The sequence below is a fragment of the Molothrus ater genome, chromosome Z (assembly GCF_012460135.2).
Source record: "Molothrus ater isolate BHLD 08-10-18 breed brown headed cowbird chromosome Z, BPBGC_Mater_1.1, whole genome shotgun sequence".
In the NCBI taxonomy this organism is placed as follows: domain Eukaryota; kingdom Metazoa; phylum Chordata; class Aves; order Passeriformes; family Icteridae; genus Molothrus; species Molothrus ater.
The window spans coordinates 54,178,093-54,196,071 of NC_050511.2; positions in this window are offsets into that span (position 1 = coordinate 54,178,093).

Below are 17,979 nucleotides of genomic sequence, written 5' to 3' on the forward strand. Positions count from 1 at the left end.
ATATTGTCATTAACTAGCTAATTAAATTGACTGCAATAACAAGCCATAATTTAGAAATATGTTCTAAATTAGTTTTATATGAAAGCAAAGTCTTTGTTGATCTGTGCATGTGATTAATGTCAAGTGTCATGAATTACCTCAGGGATCTCTGGTGCAGGAAGGGCATCATAAAGAGAAGTATCTGTGCATTTGACAGAAACAGATGCAGTCAGAAGAGCAATTTATATTTGAATAAAAATTTGAATTAGAAAATGTTAATAAGTATGCATACATGTGTTTGCTGGAAGCATACAACATAATGGCTCAATACAGAGTGAATTATATTCTTCTCTCTATGGAGAACATGATTTCAACTGTGGTGCAGCTGATTCTCTTACCCCAGAATCTTCATGCTTACATTATTTTAATATTCTGCTACTCAGAAGAAAAAAAGCATAGGATTCTTAATCTTTGTATACTACAAACATCTTTAAGAAGTTGGCTGATAATGTCTAAAATGGCCTGTTAATTAGGCATGGTTTTTTAAAAGTTTTTAAGGATTTAAACATGGAATTCCCTACATATTGCATTTGGATTTGCAGTTCTGTCTTTGTTAGGTTTGTTTATTGGTGCTTCCAAATGCACATAAACTTAAATGCTAAAATGTACTTTCCTCTAGCACATTATTTGAAGTAATATTCAATACTGTGTTCAAAACATTCACTGGGATGTACTGTTCACCCCAAATGTACTTCTAAGCAGAACGTCTTGACCAGGATGCTCTGCAGAAAATATATGCTGCAGCACCCACAAGCTAGATCAGTAAGAGTGGGGGTCTTTATTCTAAGTTTTCCTTTATTTTCCTGTGCAATATTCATGGCACACTACTTGTGGAATTCTTGCTCCTGTTTGGACATTAGATTCTTTAGGCAAAATGATTTACACAGGGAAGTAATTGTAAAAACACAGAAGTTGCAGTCATAATAGCGGAAAAGAGAACGGTTATAGATCTTCGGGAGAAATATATTATAGATGTTCCCATATAATTAGTCACCTGAACTGATTTCTAAACAATATTTGACACCAATGAGGTAACAGGAGATGAATCTCAGAGGATTGATGAACTCAGTCTGCAGCAGTCCAAGCATCACCCTTCTCAGTAATCTCAGCTAGGGACATTAAAAAAAATGTCATCTCAGGTATCAGTCCTCCCTTTAGTAATAAAACCCTGTAAGGAGACAAGGAAGTGGTAGAACTAGATTTTCTTTTTTAGTCACTTACCTTTGTAGAAATAGAGAGGTCCTTGGCAGTTTAAGATTTCTAGAGTTAATTAAGGCAGGGATTGATAGGCAGCTGTAAGCTTTCTCTTTCAAAGATAACCTTAAAATATTTTTAACAGAAAAATTGTAATTCTGAAAATCATGTTATATCATGCAGCTGTGTATGCTCACTATCACATACAATAATTTGGGCAGTGAATTATAAAGATAATCTTATTTATCTTGCACTGATACAAAAGAACCAGATTTTACATTTATGATTCAAATAAAATCTCAGTGAATAATTGATTCTTCAGTTTGATCATGAAAAGTCAAAACACATATACCTAGTCTTAACTGAAATGAATTAAATTTTTGTAGGAAACAATTCTCTGAAAAATGTTTGAGTTGAACAAAATATTTCTCTTCATCAAATGGAAGTAAATCTCACAGCTATCAGAGTGGACTATGCCTTGACCCTTGTGCTTCTTCAGACAAATAGACTAAATACTCTCCACCATGATTCTTACAGATTCCCACTAGGAAGCTGCAACTCCTAAGTGCGGCTTACTAAGTGTGGTTTTTTAATATATTAGCCAACTTGAGGGATGGCTGCTGAAAAAATGCAAATAAAATACTTTTATTTAAGAAGGGGAACATTAAGACAATAATTAATTTGAAGAACTTGCAAAGCTTTAGAACAAATTCTAGAGGAAGGAATAGATGGAGGGATAAAAAGTAAGAGAGAAGTAAATGCAGTTGGCATTTTTAAGTTACTTCCTGCTGGATTAACAACTGTCTATGTTTAAAAAAAATTATGTATTATCAAAGGATAGATAATCTTACCTATCATGACTATTAGTTTGCCACGGTGATATAGTCATCCAATACAAGTAATATGAGCAAGAACTTTAAACAGATTGATAAATTTGAAAGGAAGGAACCTAGGAAGAGTGCATAGTACAAGGGTAGCTGGTTGGATTTAATGACCTAGGAGGAGATAACCTCCTTGCATGTGTTCCTCAATAGAAGGATTTGAAATAAATTCTAGAGAGGTCTCTAATAAACTCTTGGAAATTTTCATGAGTATTCATGGACCTGGAATTTTTCAGAGTACTTATTCAGACCAGCATTTGTGAGCAAGGATAGCACAAGGCAAGTTCTTAAAGAAACTATGGGGAATTAAACAAGAACAAAAAGAAGTACCAGTAAAATAGGTAGGTGGATAGTAGCAAGGGATGTCATGTCTGAATTGCTTCAGTATTCCATGTGTGGGTATCTGTTCTTCTGACACACCCCAAATGCTTCTTGAACCTTGAGTACAATGTCATTGCTACATAGAGCATGTACTATCCTCTAGTTGAGGGTGAGGGGGATGGCAATTGTTTATGATTTTGAACAACTATATAAATTGCAGACAGAAATCAGTTGAGGTGCAGATATACCAGGAACTTCAAGAAGATGTATTACAGAAAATTTTAAGAAAATTGGACAAATGATTGCTAAAATAGCCAACAAAGAAACTATTCAACATGATGCAGAAGAAAGAATTCGTGCATGGGTAAGACCAACAGCTGACCAACAGCTTTTTGGTCACATTTTTAAAGCTACCTATCCAACTGAAGTGCCAGACAGCACCAAGTGATTTCTTTTTTTTTCATGATCAAACCCAGTCCAGGTTTTCAGAACTGCACAGAAAAACCCACCAGGGTGGTTCATTTTGAGCAGGCCTGGATGGTACGAGTGAAGCTTCCAAAATTACTCAAAATAAACAGTGTATAGAAAACAATGAGTATTTCAGGTCATCCATAAATCATGTTCAAGATATTTGAACTGAAGAGGAAAAGTTACTTCTTACCAATAGACTCCTTACAGATGTTTTTATATAGTTCATTGAGTAGGCATGAAATAACTTTTTCAATGACAATCAACTCCTCATGAAATACCAGGTGAATTGTTTCATGCAGCATTAGTAAATGCCTCCATTCTGCCATTCTCTTTGCTATTTCAGTTCAAACACACAACAATAAGGTTTTACTTGGTACAGAGACTAAAAGCTCAGGAAAGCAGCAGTAGGGTCAGATTCAAAGATCTCCTCCCAACATTACTTACTGTGACAAAATTTTTCCTCAAATTCTTGGGTAGGATTAGCCACCCATTTGATTCTGAGCAGAAAAGTCCACACCCTGCTAGTGAAATGGCTTTACTTGAAAGCTGCTATCTTCGGAGCAATCAGGACTTAACATAAAAAGCTTCTTGATCATTAGACTTTTTTTTTAAGAATTACCTTCTAGTGAATTAAAACAGAAAAATGCTATTAAAGACCTGGTGTTAAAAGCCAGATGTCTGGTTCTATAGAAAGATGGTATCTTCATGTTTTGCATTAAACCAAAGCAGAGGTGCATTGATTATGGATCCTTCCTGATCTTCTTGAAATTTAACAAGGGCTGTTCCCAAGTTTTCTTCACCAGCTAATAACAGGATCCTGCTAGCAATCTGCAACTCATTATTGATCAACCCACGGGCTCAGCAGTCAACACTTCACCAGGAAGACAGGACCCATTATACAATCTGATCATAGTCTAAAGGGTACAAATGCAAGTGCACCGACTTTGCAGCCTTCTCAAGGACTGTTGCCTTATTTCTGTTAAGGCCCACAATGTTGTGCATGTTCACCCACTCACTGACCATGTACAACAGGAAGAGCAAAGGAAGCAGGTGTTGGGTGGCTGAGTGGCCGAGCTGCACAGATCACTGTGACAAAAGTTGGTCTAGTAGAAAGAAATGCTTCTGCAAGCAGAAAGGTGTTCTAAGCCGCAGACAGTAATTATTGATAACCCTCTGTATGAAGGAAAATATCCTGTCATCTGTCAGGGGAGCAAGGTGTCACCATTGCCACCCTCTCCCATCTAACCTGTGTCTTTTAAATTGACTGCATTTGTAATTGATGTGTAGAGTCATATTTGGTTTCAGAAAAGGAAAGAAAAAGAACAGGAATACAGGTTCTTACTTTACCATAAAACTTAGGGGTAACCTTCAAGGTCCCCATTTTTCCCTATGATTCAGAGAAGTGAAGGCAGGGAGAATTTAAGATACCTCTACCTTTCATGCCAGTGCCACAGGCAGCACGTGTTCCCAGAAAGGTTTGATCCCACAGTACTTTTTCCCATTTCTTGAGGAAATGGTAATCTCTTGCCTTTGCTGAAATGTTTGCCTATCAATCTTCTGGACATCTTGAGAAGGACAACTGGCCTCTCCTCTGAAACCATGTGACTAAAACTTTCTTGGCTTTACTGACCACTTCTCAGTTTATCTTGACTAAGTGGACTTCTATAGTATTGGTTCTTTGTATATTTTCCAAAGGTTGTTGTAGGTGTATATCTTGCTACAATGCGCCAGCCAAATATCATTGATCTGGAATGACAGCAGCACGTTTGCTCTAGCTGTCATTCTGTCATTTGAGTCAGCTGCTGTTGCTCTGAAAGGCCACCAGCAGCAAGCTGCTACTCCAGCTGCTGAGGAGGTAGCCAAGCCTCGCTCACTCTTCCTCTCTCTGTGTCCTTCTGCTAGCTCCTTTGCTCCCGTTTGGCATTTCAGTGTAGCAGTATAGCAAGACACGTGGTGGAGCTGTCGTTGCCAGCCCCATGTTTTGTTCCTCATTCTGTCTCTGACTTGGAACATGATTTCTGTGCCTCAGTTTTTTACAGAGCATTTTACAGTACCCTTTGAGATCTACAGATGCAATAGATTACTTAGATACAACCTAGAAATTCTATGTTTTCAATTAAGATATAAATGACAGACATGCATTCTAATATTGTTTCTGGAAACCCTTATAAAATATCTTTGGAATGTAATTTGTGACCTTGTGAAAACTGACACTTGGCTTTAAAGGCAGCTTTTGCTTTTGTCTCTTTAAGTGAAACCCTTTGTGTTGACACACAGTTATTTAGGGAAATAAATGCAATTTTGTACGAACTAAGCTAATGGAGCTTTAACATGAAGGGAACGAATTATAGCACGTCGGGAATTTTGGTAGGAGCAGAGATACAAAGTTGCCACATTGGCTTAAAGTGTGGTTATGAGTCTGGTTTGCGAAAAGACAAAAGGGTGAGATTGGATAGTTACTTTATGAATGTGGATGTAACAGAGAGAGCTCATTGGTTTCGTAGCTCTGTGTTAGATTCCCACAGCCCTGAGCAAACAGCTCTCAGCCTTATATTTTCTAAGCTTTTGTCTTCTCACTTTGGAATTCTGACTACGGGCACATTACCAAGCCAACTGGATTCACTACAAAGCTCCAGTGTAGCTCTTTTTATCACAAAGATCAAGACAACAATTGTGTGCCTACAAGAAAAGAACAACTAAAACCATCAAGCAAACATTAAAAGAACAATTTGAGAGATAGTTGCCTTTGAACTGCAATAATGGGCAACATTCAGTCCTGAGATTTGAATTCAGAGTTAAAGGAATTCATTGCTAACTGTCTTTCCTTGTAATTATCCAAGCTGCTGGCAATATATATTTTCAGCAGCATTAATTTTGTGCAACGTAATATTTTGTAGTTGTGCTGAACCCCACACAAAGGCAACATTGTAAATCTGCTTTATGGAGTAAGTTTTGTTTATTATAGAGTTCATATATGAAAAAGGAAGAAATCTAAATTTTATGTTGGCTTCTCCCCAAACCACAGAAAATGGAGTATTGTTTTACAAGAGCTTGTTCTGAAATATCACTTTCCGACTGTAAAAGAAGAACGGTGTATTTACAGATGCATTCCTCAAGCATGCAGAAAGTCCAGCTGCAAAAATATAGTAGGAGTTGACCTTTTTTTTTTCTTTCCAGAATAGCCGTTTCGTACTTTTGGGAGACCTGGGGGGAATGGGGAGATAACAATTTTAAACGAGATGCTTCATTTTTCAATGCCCCAAAAGGAACTTGGGTTGAAATCTGCCAGACACCAGTAATTCAGAATAAACATTCTGCCTGACGATCCTTGACCACTGTTATTTTATCCTGATACTGAAAACCTAAACCATAGAAATAGTTTCAGTAAATCATTCTGCACTCGTTTGTTATTCTTCCCCCACCTCTGCCCTGCCGTTTTAGTAGATTAGCTTTGGAGTCACTGTTAATCAGATGCCTGAACCTTTTTTTTTTTTCTTTGAAGAGTGTTACATGATTTTAAAAGTTCTTACCAGATATTTTGATCTTAATAGAAGTATTACAGAATATTAAGTGACCTGGAAACCCTGAATTTTAAATTGGCAATTTTGGCCATTGCATGAATAGATGATGAAATATGTGATGCGCAATTTGAGCAAATTGAATGTCATTCATGACCCATAACTGGTGAAGAAGACAAAATTTTTCACTTCTCTCCATTGAAGTATGGACAGATTTGCAGTCTCTCTTTGGCATCTTCACCTCCTCTGATCTCAAGAAGAATGCAGAGATGCAGTGGTAGCAACTTCTACGGTTCTGTAAAGAAACAATTAGCTGAGTGATGATTCCCACACTAAATATGTGTCAGACCACTAGGTTTCTCATTCTCACAGTTAAAAGGTTACAGGAATTCAGAATGGCTATACCTTTAAAGAGTTTTCTTTACTGACCAACTTCAGGAAGTTGGTACAAACTACGTGAAAGTTCCATCTGATTAGTCTAGGAAATTGATGAAGAAAACACTTCCCTTTGACCACTTTTAGCCGTACATCAATCTAACATAAGGGAGTCCTTTAAGAATTGGATTAAAGAAGAATTAGTGCCCTGGAAAGCTGAGGTACAGAGGACAAATTTTATATTTCACAATATTGGCTGTCCTGGAATGTGTAGTTCTGTGTGACTCAAGTGAAATTTGGGTTGTATTTTGCATACTACATTATATAAAACCTTCTTCTTGGAAAGCATTTATCTTTTTTTTTTATTATATTTTTAAATTGGATTTACTTGTACCTGTTTACAAAAAAAAAAAAAGGAATGTACGTAGTCTCTAGAAAACATGAACTACAAATAAATTATTCATAAGTTTCAAGTGGGAAGCTTGGATATCCTCATTTTCTCAATTCTGCTCTGGCCAGGCCTTATAAATCATGCTGATGTGTTGAGGCACCAACAGAAAATAGACCTTCCTTTGATCTGATGCTGCAGTTGGTCTAGATTGGTGGTGTCCTCTCACTTTGGTGCAGCTTACATGTAGCATTGCAAAAAGCCATGGTACTTTAATTAACCAGGAAAAAGTCTCTCCTGACATTGCAAAGGCTCTCTGCTACACTCTTTTAGCAAGGACTGTTCTGCTCTACTTCTCTGGTCTTCTCTGTTCTCTTTCATAACTGGATTCTTTTTCCATACAGTCCAAGAACTACTTTTCTTCATGTTACACACCTCTGAGAGCTGATTCATTAGTGTTTATAAAGTTCTGAGAAAAGCTAAAATTAAAAAAGAAACTGAATGTTTATCTTTCCAATTTGCTGGTTTAATTGCTACAAATCCCATGTAACAACAAACAATTGGGAAAATACAAAAAAACCTGGTGCTTTTCAGGCAGTTAGCACACTGTCCATGAGGTCATACTAAGAATTCAGTTATAGCCTGTCATATTTTTGCATTACCTGAACCATCTGCATCATAAGTTTGTGTTTTATTTCAATTTTTCTCTGAAGGTAAGGGTTTCCTAAAAACAACACCACCTAAGAGCTAAACTTTGCGTTTCCACTTTGGCAGGAACTTAAGTTCCACTCTGATACATACCTTCCCATGGTGATTTGGTGTCTAGCTTTTTAGAAAAAAGTACTGAGACTCTCCTCTGTTTTTAAAATTATTTTCATTGGTAAATTACCACAAGTCCAGCCATTTCAGCAAATAATTTAAGTATTTTTTGCAAGCATTATGAGACAGTAATGCAAGTGCATTAAATGAGCATCAAGTGCAATTAGGTAAAGGCAAACAAAATTAAATAAGGTCAAATGAAAAGAAGTGGTGAAATCACATTATATCACCACTATTAGATTTTTAGTAGATATGTTAAGTTTCTTGTTTTAAATTATCTAGTGTCAATAGAAAGTTGCTAATTTTGGCATGCCTACAAAAGTATCATAATAATAGTCTGGCAAGAAAATTAAACATTATTCATATATGTATGTGTGAGTGGAAAAAAATCAACTGTGGCTTTAATATGCAGTTGTAAGAGGGGGAATTACCATCAGAAAGTGATCATATAATCATGCATTATTTATATAGTTATAAGAGACACATTTGGTATCTTGAGGTTTACAGTATTATTGTATTATTTACATTAAACTGCAAGTCTTCATCTTATTAAACAAAAAAAGCATGGACAGTCATTTTAAAAGAATATTATCTCAAGAATACCTATTTATAAAATAGCTTTCTATTCAAAATTTTAAAAACCCAAAAGGCAGATATAATTCTCTCAATTGCTGTTTTACTAAATGAACTCATTGGTTTCAAATCCTCCAATCAGAAATCTCATTAAAACAGTATGCAGACTCCATTTTAAAAGTGAGAAGAGGGCGCTTCTGGGAAAAAAAGGAATAGTTGTCTGAATTTTCCAATCTATTTTCGAGCTGTACTGTACTTGACTTGTTAATGAAACTATGAGAGTGAAAATATTACTAATTATTTTAATTTTCTCTTCATTTTTGCTTTGTGTTTGCCACAGCACTGCCAGTACTGGACATTATTAAATATGGGCTAAAGTTTAGACTTACACATTTCTAATTGGACAGAGTTTACACCAGATTAGTCAATGGAAAACAATACCTGTATATCAAGCTCTAAACTTTTATTTTATAAAGAAAAAAAAAACCAACCACGTGTAGTAAGCATAGAGCACATTCAGATCATTGTTTTGTGCTTCTATGCCTTGAAAGTGTTTTATATCTATATACTTGGCTGTCCTGGAAATCCAAAACTTAATCACATCAGGCCTTCAGTGGGATCTGTTTAAATAAGAAGATATCCCTCAACACGATTTCTGGCAAGCAAAGATCAGTTGGAAATGGAGATGCTAGAAGATATTTTTTGCCATGTATGGGACAAAACAGTTCCTTGTTGATAGTAGAACTAACCCAACTGTCTGTCATTTAATTCATTTGTTTCCATTTTCTTAATAATATGTGTGAAGATTTTATTTAAAAGTTGATGTGGAAATGGAGGTAATTTCTTTTCCTTTTAGAATGCAGGATAAGAACCCTGAGGAGTCTCTAGTCTCAGTGCTAGAGAGGAAAAGATTCTGCACAGAGACAGATGAGAAGTAGACCTGTTTAAGAACCTTTTCATCATCACCAGTCATCGTAGCAGTAATAGAAGAAAGACACCTAGTGTGAAAACTTCTTCAGCTCCAAATGAGAGGTCCAGGTACAAGAAATGACAAGTGTCATGCAGTCCCCTCCACTGGCTTTCAATCCTGAATGAGCTGCACTGCCTGTAGTCAGGTTAGAAATGAGGGCCAATCACTGTGACATACACAGGCACCACCTGCCAAACAGTTAGTGTGTGCTCATGTGAGATTGCTGAAGCTTTCTGTCTACTTTCCATTAAAAAAATGCCTTTCTGTTAATGAGTTTGTGCAAAGTAAGGGGGTAGTAGATCACATTTAAGAGGCGACTGCCAAAGATCATTATGGAACATTCAATGTGTGTGTGTTTATCTCCTGTTAACTGGAAATCTGCAGCAAGTGGTACCCTCTGGGCTGCTTTAGCAGGAGTTGCCAGCAGGTCAAGGCTGGTGATCCTTCTCTCCTGCACAACACTACAGTGTAACACCTGAAATGCTGTGCCCGGTCTGAGCTTCCCAGTACAATGCACATGGACAGACTGGAGTCAGGGCAGCAAAGGGCGGCAGAAGGGCTCAGAGTATGCAACATGTGAGGAGGAGCAGCCAAGACAGCTGGAATTGGTCAGCCTGGAAAAGAAAAGACTGAGAGGAATCTCATCTGTGTGAACAAGCTCTGGGGAGCAGGGGGAGCTTATGAAGGTGGAGCAATGGTGCCCAGTGACTCTCTTCACAACAGTGCCCAGTGACTGGACCAAAGAGATAGGACACAAACTGGAAACTCAGAAAATTCCAATCACGTTGTTTCTTTTGTTGTTTTTCCTAATGTGACAATGATCAAACAACACAATATGTTGCCTGGGGTGGCTGTGAAGCCTCTGTCTTTGGAGATATCCAAAGCCCTGTGCAATCTGATCTTTCTGACCCTGGTTTGAGAAGATGGCTTCAACTGGGCAGTGTCCAGAGGTCTCTTCCAGATTCAAGCCTTCTGTAAATCTGTGACTTGCCAAGAATTATTACACTGTGACACAATATGTTGGGGGAGTGCTTTCTTTTTTTTTTTTTTTTTCTTTTATTTTTTTTAAATAGTCTAATAGTAATATGAAACATACTTGTTTTGTTATTAAACTCAGAAGTATAAAAATCTTCATCTTGGCCCTTTTTTTGGGCAATATTCTCACAAGACTTCATTTCTTCTACTTAATTTCCTTTTGTTTTGTTCCTCTATTTATTATAGGTGAAAGACTTGGTTCAAGCAGCTGACCTTTCTCCTTTCCAGGAGAGTGTCAGTCGCAACTGAAAGCAAAATAGACCAAACTTTTTCTTCCACTTATTTAATCCCTGTGTGGGTCTACCATTGTTAAGAAACAGCATGACACGGCTTTGAGGTATGAGATGCAAAGGAGAAATAGTAGACTACTCTGCCTGCACTACAGGAGCAAAAATTACCTGGCTAAGTGCAGACTAACCCCAGGAGCAGGAGGTGGTACCTTGCACCTTGGGAAGAACAAAAGTCTGCCTTGCTCCCCTCTCAACTTGTAAACCAATGCATGCTAAAGGAGCTCTGATATTCAAACCAACGTAGATCATAATGGAATGAACCAATTTTACCCAAAGCTCATTGCATCACCTGGAGCTCATCCTCCCTGCTGTGCGTGCTCAGCACTGATTGCCAACATCTCCTTTCTAAAAACCAGTAACAGTGCTTGAAGACAGTCCTTTCTGGAATGTCAGTGTGTATGTACACTGTCTGTATAAATTTATCCCAACTACATGTAGTGAAGTGACATTGTTAATTACCATAATGTTTTGCTTTATTGTGTGGTCCCAGAGAAAGTATCTCATTAGTGGTTTACTTTTTTTCTTTCTTTTTTTTCAAAAATTATCACTCTCAGAAATAATTAGAAGCACCATGGTGATCAGGGGGATGTGGTAGTTTAGTGGCATTTCAAGCAGACTATCACTGAGCTGGACTCCTGTGAAGAGCTTTTGGATGACCAGAGCTGACAAGGGGGCAGCTCTAGGGACACCTCCAAAACTCTCATCCTACCAACATTAAATCCTGATCCTGTGGTTCTAAAATCCTGAGATTAATGAATAATAAGCCTTTTTGAAGGTAGAAGGAAAAAAATCAAACATTTGTTTAGCACTTTAAAATCATAAACCATTTTTTCCTACACTAATGATACCGCAGAATAAAACACATCAGATGGAAAAGGTGCAGTGTCATGATTTCCAGCAGAGCCATAAACAGAAATTTTACAAATTATTTTTTTACCAACCATTTTTTCATTATTCTTTTTTTAAGAGGAGGTTTCCTGTTCACTTCAGAAAAAAAAGTATACTTCAGTGATTCTCATGGCCACTGCCCAGCTCTTTGCTTTCAATTAACATTCCTGAAAATGAAACAAACAAAAAAAAAATCACTTCTATAAATGTTTATGGAAAACAAATAAAAACATCCCTGAATGTCATCAAAGTAGATACATTATTTTTATTCCAGCATATGTTTATGAATGCTTTCTTGATGTATTCTGCCAGCTCTAGCCTTGAATTTGGTCTTTATAAAGCATTTTCAAAATTCTTTTCCACTTGCCTCTGAACCACCATGCTTATTCACTCACATTGGTTTGTGTTTTCCATATGTTATCTCTAAAAAACAGGATTCCACAAAACCATGAATGCAGTAAATCTTGAGGCAAAGAGGTATTTGACATGTTTTCCTTATTAAAATCTTGTGATATCCTTCAGCTATATAAAACCTAAGCCCAAAAAGCACTGACCAGAACTGTGCAATTGCCAGTTACATAAAACAGCCTGCCCTGCCCCCATTAAAATGGGGATTTTAATGGCTACAGAGTCCTAATGTTAGCACTGATCTGCCTGGGACTCGTGCTGATTTTGAAAGCCACATCCTGGCTTCTGACTACATTAGTGCAGTGTGATATCTTTACCTTTTCACAAGCAAAACTAACTACATACAGCATTAATAATTTATACCAGGAAGTAGCAAGGATGATAAAGCTCTGACTGTCAGTCTTCCACAACTGCACAAGTGTCTTTGCATGTGCCTTGCTTCTGAAAGGAAACCCTTGGCAGGAGCATAGGGACTGGGTGTTAGTGTACAAGCATAGGCGGTGAGCCACCTATAGAGACATTTACATCACAAATCCCACTTTACATGAGCTTGAAAGACAACTGTCTGCCTAAATTGTGCTCATATACTCTCACTTATACCATCCTACAAGGCCAGATTTGAGCATTTTTTTGAATTGTGAAGATTCTTTTACTTGTGCTGGTACTTGGCTTGTTTGCTTTGAGAATGTAAAAAAAATATTTGATTAACAGCTGCATTGTTCTTATTAACCTCGTATCCGCTAAACACTTTTGTTGTGTTTAAATATGTGCTTAAATTGTGCTGCTGTTGTTACAGCTGGTGCTGTGGTTGGTGACAGTACCACTCCAAGCAAAGTGGAGAGCATTTTTACTATCATATGATGTACAGCAATCTCATCAGCAGGATAAAGCTATCTGTAAAAAGGAGACACAAAGAACAAAAAAAATTACCTTAGTCTCATACATCATTGTATTTAGGAAGATCCACTAAGTATCTGTACAAAATTGCCATTTTCTAAAGGACATATTCTGTTTGTATTATTCTAATATATCAAAAAATGCACTTCTGGGTGTTTTTTCAAACTATACTGTAGATAACAATACAGCGTTGGTGGTCTTTATTGTATTTTGGGGGCGGGGGAGGCTATTTGCTTGAAAGCTGTTCCAAAAAAAAATAATAGGATTATTCTCATCTTTCATTTAGTTTAATAATACACTACATACATTTGTCAATCAAATTAGAATTACTGTCAGACCATAATAATGCATTTTAGTTTAGCCAATATCAGTCAGACCTGATTTATTTGCTTAATACAAATCTAATTGACTTTCAGGCTGCTCTTCTCTTTTCAGCTGTTAACCGACCAAGTACATCTTTAATTTCCAAGACCGATGGTTTGGTAGCAGTTGAGAGGAAGAATGATTTGCATAAGGCCCCAGAAGGGTGCCAAAACTCTTCACGCTTTAAACAACAGCCTTTATTATTCTGTAAGTGGATGTGTTGAATTTTCATGCTTTTGTTTCCAGTTCAGCCCTGACAGAAAGAATAAAGTAGATTTTGCCAGCACCCCTGCTGTGCCCTGAGGGAGAAATTCAATGTGCCTCATTTGTCTTAATTGGAGAACCGCCCTTAGCACCAGCTTTTTCTATGAATATATTAACATAACAGACAGAAAAGTCTAAGACCACCTTTCTTGGAGGGTGGGGGAGGGGGAAGACAGAAGTAGTTTTTTTTTATTTCTATGAAAATTAAAAACTGAAAGAAGAAAAATTTATGCATCATCTTCTGGTCTTCTTAATATTATTTTTGTTGTAAACCACACTATACAGGAAAAATGCATCCAGCTTACTTTATCTCCTCAGCGTTGTTAGGAGCTGGGTAGAGAGAAACGTGATAAATATCATCCAGGAGAGAGAGCTGAAAGCTGCTCTTTATTCTTCATAATGTACTAATCCTATATATTTGTTCTTTGGCTGCTTGTGTTGCTATTTTTTCTGATGGAGGAGATAGTTTTACACAGAGACAGATGGGCAGTAACTAGGAATAGCGCTAAGAAAAAAGCCCACAATCTTACAAAAGTGAATTTATTAACACTGAAACAAAATGCAGTTACCTCTGTCAAAGGAAAATTTCAAGCCCCATGCCTATTCATTTGAGAAATATTAAATTCATATTCACGTTTTTCATTTCATAAAAGAGCTTTAAGTCTGGACAAACAATCTGTGCAATGTAAATCATTTTTAAATCAGGTCTCTTTCAGCGTCAGATTGAACTAATGAGATTTAAAGGGCAGATTTTAAAGAAGAGATATTTAGTTTACATGTTTTTATGATTAGAATTAATCTTTATATCTGTTAAATCAACCACCTATTGCTTGTACATGAAAAACATGGGGAAAAGGGAATTTTTTGCTAAAGAGTGATATATACATTTTCTTGGAAATGTGGCTGCTTTTCAGAAACTGGCGAATCCATATTTAGTCTCGATATTTTTCCCTTGAGACTCCAGTACACTGCATCCGTCACATAGCCACTTAAATAAAAGCTTCCATGTGAGTTAGAATAAAGGTTTGGCTGTTTGTAGGCGTTTTAGGGATCTCATGGACATTATAAAAAATTAAAGTATTCTTTGGGGCAGGATTTTTTTCAGTCAGTCAACTGGACAAGTTAATGGCTTAGAGGTTTGATTCCAGCGAGAGGTGGGGTGGGGTTGTTAGCACAGCCCCTGGAGAAACAGGAGACTCACTTCTGCTACTTACTCTTGCCTGTTCTCCGGGGCAATTTATCAAAGCCAGCCACCACTGTAGCATTAGCAGTCTTTCACACATCTTACTTCTCCTATTAGTCACTGCTGAACCATTTTTCTCCTACATGCATACTCTCCCTAAAATATGCTCAGCCACTTCTGGCTCGAATTTTCTTATGTCTTTAAGAGTGATAATAGAAATGCTTTTTGCATTCTTGCATAAATGGATATGAAGAATAACAATTTAGCATTATTTATTTCTGAAAGTATGTAGGTGTCTTGTTTTGATTGCAATAAGTGTTAATTTGTTTGGAAGAAAATGGTGGTTAGGCCGGTGAAAGTAGGCATCCCATTCTGAGCAGTTTCATTTATGTTAGAAAAATGACAATGATTTATAGTAGTTCACCTGATAATTCAAACTGTTCCACTGAGCAAACAACCCAGCAAGTCAGAAAGATGAGCTTGTTTGCTCCTTCTTGTTTGCTCCTTCCCTGTCCCAGTGTTCTTTCCTTTGGTTTCCAACTGGAGGCTTTTCATACCTGCCTAGGTTAGAAGGGAGAATTTTCTAGAGTATTCCTCAGAATAATTAAAGGGAGTATTTTCTTTGTCTATGCATTTCTAGGAAACTTCCTGGAGTATTTATTTCTAATGTGCTTTGATTCATAGGAGAGAATTTAAAATCTCCCAATGCAACATAAACAGGCTGACAATAAGATATGTCACTTCTAAGTAATGAGATGGTGAAGGAAAATGCTGTATCTCCACACTGTGATCTGTAAATTTGCTGGTTTAAGCAAATTGCAACAAAAAATTTGTGTGGAAAAAGAAAAATCTAATATAGGTAGAAAGAAACATTGCAGGGCTATGTCCTTGTTATTTGTTATGGTGTTTGGAAGCTTCTATGAATAGCACTCTTTTGATGGATCAAAGCGTCCTCTCACTTTTCACAGCACTAAAGCCTCTTCCAGTGCTGTACAAACAGATGGTCACAAACCAAGGAATGTACACTTTAAATAACTCTCTGCTGATTATTTGCATGTGTACCACACTGCACATTCACAACAAACCCTTGTTCTGTCATGTCTGTCTGTGATTTGAAAAGTGTTTGATTTCTAGAGTTTTGTAGGATTATGTGGTCCCCAGTGAATCAGATCTATTGTCAGAGAGGTTATGGAGAGCAGTAGCGGGTCCTTCACAACTAATTTTTTTCAAGCCCCTGAGTCAGTCGATTCTTAAGGACTCTGCTGTCATATTTATCCTATCCTATTTAATGCTGCCTCTGTAGATGGGTGCACTTTCCATCCTTCTTGAAACAAATAATGTGGAATAGCAGCCCCCTCCTCTAAGAGTCCTTGGGATGGAGTCCATACATGACAGCATTTGAAAAGCATTCAAGGGAGGAATAGTCACTGAGTTCTGTACAGAATGAGAGTTAACTGCTTTCTACAGATGACGAATATATGATGAAGGACTATGTGGATTTATGTGGGAAAAATAAGTGGTGTTTGATAGAGACAAGAAAATATCCACAGCTGGCTGATAAGAGGGAGCACATAGAGAATTAAAAAATATCTCCTCTTATGAGTAATCCTTTGCTTGGGAGCTGTAAGCTCTGCTCAGTATTAATGGGTAGGTTCTGCACATGTTTGTTCACACAGGTGGGTGAACAACTGTAAAAAGGAGCATGTATTCAGCTCAGACTTTTTCTTCTCCTAATTCAAAAAGGTGCCCACTTTAAAAAAAAAATTGCTCTCTGCTAAGATTAGGTGCACAAGCACCTAATCATCTGTTTCCAGTTATACCACTCCATTTATGAACTTTTGTGGATTCATGAGGCTGTCTGCATGTGCAGTGGACTTAAACATTCTCCATTCATTATGGAAATGAATAAAAGTCCCACTTGTGATGTTCACAAGGCTAACCCACATTGGTAGCCATTAAGTTCAATATTACCCTTGCAGAATACTGAAGGAGGTAAGGATATGTTATGTGTTCCAGTGGGTGCACAACCAAAAAGAGGCATTCACATCTTAAACACACAAACTGTAACTATTCATATGGAACATAAATAATGTTCTTTTCCAGAAGTATGGTTTTCAAGACATACCTGACGGAGGGTAGGATGGTGTAATTTTCACTATTTATGAATAGGGCAGTGTGCAAATCCACAAGCCACATACTTTATGTGTAGCATCTGTGTCCCAAGAAAAGTTCTCTCCGTCTCCATGTCACACAAGAGTTACCATCATAAGTACTTATTCCTATGCAAACTGTTGAGTAAATAGGCAAATAAAATGCATGCAGTGTTTTGCCATATTCTGAGCTGTTTCTTCCACAGACCTGTAGTTAATAGAACATGAGATTTTACTAAAATGCAAACTCCTGTTTTAATCTCATTTTATATCTCTTTTTTCACCGATGTTTGTTGGTAGTTCTGTGGGGTTTTTTTATGGTTTGGTTTGGTTTGTTTTTTTCTTAAAGAAGTATATGTTTCAACAAAAGCAAACAAAGAGTTTTAATGTATGGTTGTGCTGGGTCTGTGGCAATGAATTACATAAATAAATTCTACATGAAGAGATAAAAGCCCTTTCTAAATATTTTTGAAAGATTAAAGGCTAGAACATTTGCATTGGCACGTGCATAACGTAATTAACTCCTGTGAACATATTCCTAATGTTCAAAGGATGATTTAGTGCAGAAAAGGTTATGCTTTCTTTCATATTGTTTTCATTATTCAGGAGCTGGAGGGGTTTCAGTGCCCACCTGATGTCTGTTTCTCAATGGTACACAAACAGAGCACTGAATTGAAAACTTAGTGTAAGATTAATTTTAAACACTGATTGAATTACATGGAAGAATCTACAGTGATTGCATATTCTTGATTTATTAACAGATTTACACGAGTATGTATAAATATTGGTGCTACATCTGCAAAGACAGATATTGGTAGACTGCAAAGATAGCTCTCTATAGATGTGACAAATTTACTGCTCTTATCAAAAAGGATCTGGAACTCAGATCCCTCTGTAGTGACTTATGTGTTCAGCTTTCTCCTGGATATTTAATCCAGCAAGTTACTGGCCT